Genomic DNA, 6338 nt, shown 5'->3' with positions numbered 1-6338 from the left:
AGGCCGCTATCGGTGATCTCTTCCGGGATGCCTAAAAAACGTAAATTTGACCGCCTCGACCTGTTTTCGAGGTCGTCCAGCTTCTCCTGGCAGTCCCTGAGTGCCTTCTCCTGCGACTGAAGCTGCTTTTTTGTGTCGTCCATGTCTGTCTCTACGGCCAGCACCCGATTCTCCACGTGGTCTAACCTGGGACCCAGATCTGATAGGGCTTCACTCACCCCCGTGAGCTTCTCGTGGATGCCAGCTAGTTTCTCGTCTAGGGTTGAGGCAACAATGTCCCTGAATGCGTCCGCCGTAATCGCTTCTGAGGTGCAGGCTTCCGCCTCGGTTTCTGCTGCCGGCGTCGCCATCTTGTTTTCGCTGCTTTTCCCGCCGTCTTTTTCCTTCTCCTTACAGGTACTCCTGGAAGTCATGGATTGCGGCGTTTTTCTCATATATTTCACGATAGACATATGCTATCTCTTCGGGAAGCTCAGAAAAGTCCGAAATGCGCCGTTTTTCAGAGTTTCGCTGGTGTGCTGCGATCGGGGAGCACGGAGCTGAAGGGAAACGCGTCCTCCTCAGCACATCACCCCACGTGACCTTCCCCTGATGATCTTTTCAAATGGGAATGTCGAGGTATACCTCCATCAGGTCAAATGACGCAAAGAACTCTCCTCTGCGAACTGCCGCAATCACAGTTTGCAATGTCTCCATTTGAAACACAGAACCCTCAGCGTTCTGTTCACTTTCTGCAAGTCAAGAATGGGCCGAAAAGTTCCTTCCTTCTTGGGAATCACAAAACAAATGGAGTACCTTCCCTCATCCCTTCCGTGGGACAGGAACTATCACGTTTAAAATTTAGCAACATCTGCAGAGTCCCCCACACTGCCTCTCGCTTGCTTCGAGAGGCAACATGGGACTCCAGAAAAGCTTTCCTGACAGTGCGTGAAAATTCTAGAGCGTAGCTATCTCTCACCACCTCTAGAACCCAACAGTCCGAGGTAATCTTGGCCCACTCCTTGAAAAAGCTGGACACTCTGCACCTACTGCTTCTCCGGAGGAATGCGATGACTGGCCCCTTGGCCGACAACATCCCTAGACAATCTGTGGGAGTCTCGAAAGGACTGCTGCTGGCCCACCAACTGCTTCGCCCCCACTCCCGAGGAGGACTTACCTTACTGGAACCTATGCAACTCCCGAAAACGGGACTGAGACAGAAAAAACTTCTTGCTGGTTTTCTTATCCTTAGGCAATCTGTTCCCTTTGGACTCCCCTAAAGTCTTCATCAGCTGATCCAAATCCTCACCAAACAGGAGTTTACCATTAAAGGGAAGATTACACGACTGGGCCTTGGACCACATGTCAGCTGACCAATTTCGCAACCACAAAAGCATGCGAGCCCCTACTGCTGAGACCATGCTCCTGGCCGAAGTGCGCACCAAGTCATAAAGTGCATCTGCGACATAAGCCACTCCAGCTTCCAAGGGCACCACTTGCAGAGCACTGACATCCCCTGAAGAGGCTTGCTCCTGTGCCTTTTGCAGTCAGCACAAACAGGCCCTGCATTATACTGCCACAAATTGTGGCTCAGAAACTCAAAGCGGAAACTTTGAACATCTGATTCAATTGAATCTTCAACTTGCAGTCCTGAATATCCTTCAGAGCGGCAGCCACCACCATCGGGATGGTCGTCTTCTTGGTAACTGCTGAAACTGCAGCATCTACCTTAGGCACCCACAAGAGCTCCAAGGTCTCCTCCATCAAGGGGTAAAGGTTAGTCATGGCCCTGCTGACTTTCAGACTCACTTCTGGAAAGTCCCACTCCTGGTTCACCAACTTCCGAATCTTCTTAGGCAACAGAAAGGAACTAGGAGGGCCCCTCAGCCCATCCAGGACTGGATTCATGCTCTCGTTATCCGACTTCTCCTGATTCACTTTAACCACCAGTTCCTGCAACAGAGTAGGATTAAATGGTCAATTTTCTCAGTGGAAAAGGGTAAACAGTGGAGTGCCTCAGTGATCTGTACTTGAACTGGTGCTTTCCAATCTACCTTATAAATGGGCTCTGACCGAGGGCCCGCAAATACGCAGTAGAGAGCAGCTCTACCGCGCATGCGCGGGCGAGCACGTCGGTCAGAGCCGAGCGTGCCCGAAAAAAAAAATGGCGCTGGGGCCGCAGAGGCGGCGGTGGCGGCAAGGAGCAGGAGCGGCGACGGCGAGAAGCAGGAGTGGGAGGAGCAGTAGCGGTGGCAGCGACGAAAAAAAAATGGCGCTGGGGCCGCAGGAGTGGCGGTGGTGAGAAGCAGGAGCGGCGGCAGCGACGACGAGCAGTAGCGGCGCCGCACGGGAGGGGACCCCCGCCCCTGGATATCTTCCGTCTGCCGGTTGTGGATGATCTGAAAGGGGAGGGGATTGAGAGAGGGGGAGTGACTGAGGAGAGGGAGGAGAGAGTAAGGGGAGGAGAGAGTGAGGGGAAGGGGAGGGGGGGAGGAGAGAGTGAGGGGAAGGGGAGGAGAGAGTGAAGCGGAGGGGGGAGGAGAGGGGGAGGGGGGGAGGAGAGAGTGAGGGGGAGAGGGAGGAAGAGGGGGAGAGGGAGAGGGAGGAGGGGGAAGGAAGGGAGAGGGAGGAAGAGGGGGAGGGGGAGAATGGGGGGGGGGGAGAATAGAGGGGGAGGGGGGAAGGGGGGAGGGAGACTAGAGGGAGAATGAGGGGGAGGGAGTGGGAAGGAAATGGACCGAAAAATTTTTTTTAAATGTAGCCCGTTGTTACGGGCTTAACGGCTAGTATATATATAAATGATCTGGAAAGGAATACGACGAGTGAGGTTATCAAATTTGCAGATGATACAAAATTATTCAGAGTAGTTAAATAACAAGAGGATTGAGATACATTACAGGAGGACCTTGCAAGACTGGAAGACTGGGCATCCAAATGACAGATGAAATTTAATGTGGACAAGTGAAAGGTGTTGCATATAGGGAAAAATAACCCTTGCTGTAGTTACACGATGTTAGGTTCCATATTAGGAGCTACCACCCAGGAAAAAGATCTAGGCAACATAGTGGATAATACTTTAAAATCATCGGCTCAGTGTGCTGCAGCAGTCAAAAAAGCAAACAGAATGTTAGGAATTATTAGGAAGGGAATGGTTAATAAAACAGAAAATGTCATAATGCCTCTGTATCACTCCATGGTGAGACCGCACCTTGAATACTGTGTACAATTCTGGTCGCCGCATTTCAAAAAAGATATAGTTGCAATGGAGAAGATACAGAGAAGGGCAACCAAAATGATAAAGGGGATGGAACAGCTCCCCTATGAGGAAAGGCTGAAGAGGTTAGGGCTGTTGAGCTTGGAGAAGAGACGGCTGAGGGGGGATATGATAGAGGTCTTTAAGATCATGAGAAGTCTTGAATGAGTAGATGTGAATCAGTTATTTACACTTCCGAATAATAGAAGGACTAGGGGGCATTCCATGAAGTTAGCAAGTAGCACATTTAAGACTAATCGGAGAAAATTATTTTTTACTCAACACACAATAAAGCTCTAGAATTTGTTGCCAGAGGATGTGGTTAGTGCAGTTAGTGTAGCTGGGTTCAAAAAAGGTTTGGATAAGTTCTTGGAGGAGAAGTCCATTAACGGCTATTAATCAAGTTTACTTAGGGGCGGATTTTCAAAGGCCCGCGCGCATAAATCCTTCCGGATTTACGCGCACAGGGCCCTTGCGCGCCGGAGCGCCTATTTTGCATAGGCTGCCGGCGCGCGTAAAGCCCCGGGATGCGCGTAAGTCCCGGGGCTTTTGTAAGGGGGCGTGTCGGGGCGTGGCCTACTGACGCAGCGTTTTGGGGCGGGCCGTGGCGTTTCGGGGGCGGGCCCGGGGGCGTGGCGCCGGCCCGGGGGCGTGGTTGAGGCCTCCGGCCCAGCCCCCGGGACCAGAGGACAGGGGTAAGGGGGGGGTTAGATAGGGCCAGGGAGGTGGGTTAGGTAGGGGAAGGGAGGGGAAGGTGCGGGGAGGGCGAAGGAAAGTTTCCTCCGAGGCCGCTCCGAAATCGGAGCGGCCTCAGATGGAACGGAGGCAGGCTGTGCGGCTCGGCGCGTGCAGGCTGCCGATTTTGCGCAGCCTTGCGCACGCCGACCCCAGATTTTATAAGATACGCGCGGCTACGCGCGTATCTTATAAAATCAGGCGTACTTTTGTTCGCGCCTGTTGCGCGAACAAATGTACGCGCTCGCGCAACTTTTTAAAATCTGCCCCTAAGGGAATAGCCACTGCTATTAATTGCATCAGTAGCATGGGATCTTCTTAGTGTTTGGGTAATTGGCAGGTTCTTGTGGCCTGGTTTGGCCTCTGTTAGTAACAGGATGCTGGGCTTGATGGACCCTTGGTCTGGCCCAGCATGGCAATTTCTTATGGGTCCTCTGGCATATCATCTGAATCTCCCACATCCCTGGGATCAGCCTCTGAACCTGCTTGACCCAGACCCAGGCGTCATAGCAAAGCCCCGGACCCTCCAGCAGGGTGCACCATAGGCTTTTAGAAAAATGATGGGGTGGCCTCTCCTTCGGATACTTAACCCCCATCTCTTTCCTCACCAGGAAGGCCTTATGGAGGAGCAGAACAAACTCTGGCAAGGAATTTTCAGGATCCTCAGTCCCCTGATCGATAAGGCTGTCATCAGAATTCCCTCCCCCATCCTGTCTCTCCTGCACCACAGGCGACAGAGGTAGAGGGGAATCCCTGGACTCTCTGGCGGCCATGGGCCCCTGCCTGCGATCCCTTGCAGGCATGGCTGCACGCCGGGATTCCATCAGGACCCCAGACGAACAGAGGGCCGTCTTTTCTGAGGTCGCCCCTGTCGAGGTGCCTTCATTCCCCACTGTGCAGCCAGAGCACAGGGACCGATTGCTGAGCTGTGTGGACCACAGACCACAGGCTCTGCAGGCCACTACATATGGTGTTGGTGCCATAAAACATGTGGTCCGCTCAAAAAGACGCAAGGCCGATGCCCCAGTGAAAAACAGCTCCATGGTGCCACCGGCCCGTGCGGCATGCAAGAAAAACTTAAGCTGCACTCGCGGCCAACAAACTGCCACCCCGATGCGAGCAATGGCTCTACCAAGGCCCCCTCAAACCCCCAGGAAGGGCAACCACCCCAGGCTTCCACTCCTGCAAACACCAACAGCTCCCACCTTCCCAGGCGCACTCACTGCCATGTCCAGACTGCTCCTGCAGCCACTGCAAGATGAAAGTTGTTTTTTGTTTTTTTTTAACAAAACTTAATACCACCAATAACAGGGTACTTCCCTGTAGGACAGTGTGAGTAAGCCAGTCCTCTGGCTATCAGGACCTCTGGCACGCCGAGGACGAACAACAGCCAGAGGTTCCCAACCCCCCTGGTTACCCTGCTTCACCTGAGTGATGGCCCACGAAGGAACCTAACACCTTAGGGAGTCTCCACCAAACTTCTCCTAAATTTTTTATTTTTTTTGTCAGACTGCAGGTTTGCACCTCCACCATTTTCTGGAGACAGAGAAATACTGAGGGACTGCATGTGGAACTCTGATATGTAGCAGTGCCTCAAAGTTTTTGTTCTCTGCCTCCATCTGCTGGTAGAGATACAAAACCCACTTGTCTGGACTGATCTGGGTATGAACAGGAACTGCTGGTTAATATATCTGATCTCATGACTTGTTTCTTCTTACAAGAAAGCTAAGAAAAATGGTATATTTATTCTCAGAACTTATAGGTCTTATGTCAAGCAATTACACTAGCTATATTAGTGATTATCTTTATTCCACTAATTTCTATCACAATACGAAGTTTTTCACACAGCAGCCAGAATTTTAACAGGCACCAAACGGTCAGAACACATCACTCCAATATTAGCAGATTTACATTGGCTTCCGATCGAAAACAGAATTCATTATAAAATATTATGTACCATTCATAAAATATTATATGAAGATAATACCGAATGGCTTAACAGAAAAATTTGAATACATGTCCCACAAAGAAACTTGTGATCTGCAAATAAAGGGCTCCTGTCAATACCATCATTAAAATCAATGAGGCTCACACAGATAAGAGATAGAGCAATATCACTAGTGGGCCAAACACTGTGGAACACAATGCCACAAGAATTAAGAGTGATCACAGAGCATAAACGTTTTAAAACCGATCTACAAACTTGGTTGTGCACACAGGTATTTGCATCCGAGAGCAATGACACATAGAATTGTTTTACTTCATTAATTTTACTATGTGTGTAGTTTTTAAGAATTGTATTATTTTATGTATTTTATTTTGTGCATAGGATCTTAAGATTGGTTGATATTTTTATGCTATAGATTATGCT

The sequence above is a fragment of the Rhinatrema bivittatum genome, chromosome 7 (assembly GCF_901001135.1).
Source record: "Rhinatrema bivittatum chromosome 7, aRhiBiv1.1, whole genome shotgun sequence".
NCBI lineage: Eukaryota > Metazoa > Chordata > Amphibia > Gymnophiona > Rhinatrematidae > Rhinatrema > Rhinatrema bivittatum.
This window is presented reverse-complemented; position numbering follows the sequence as displayed.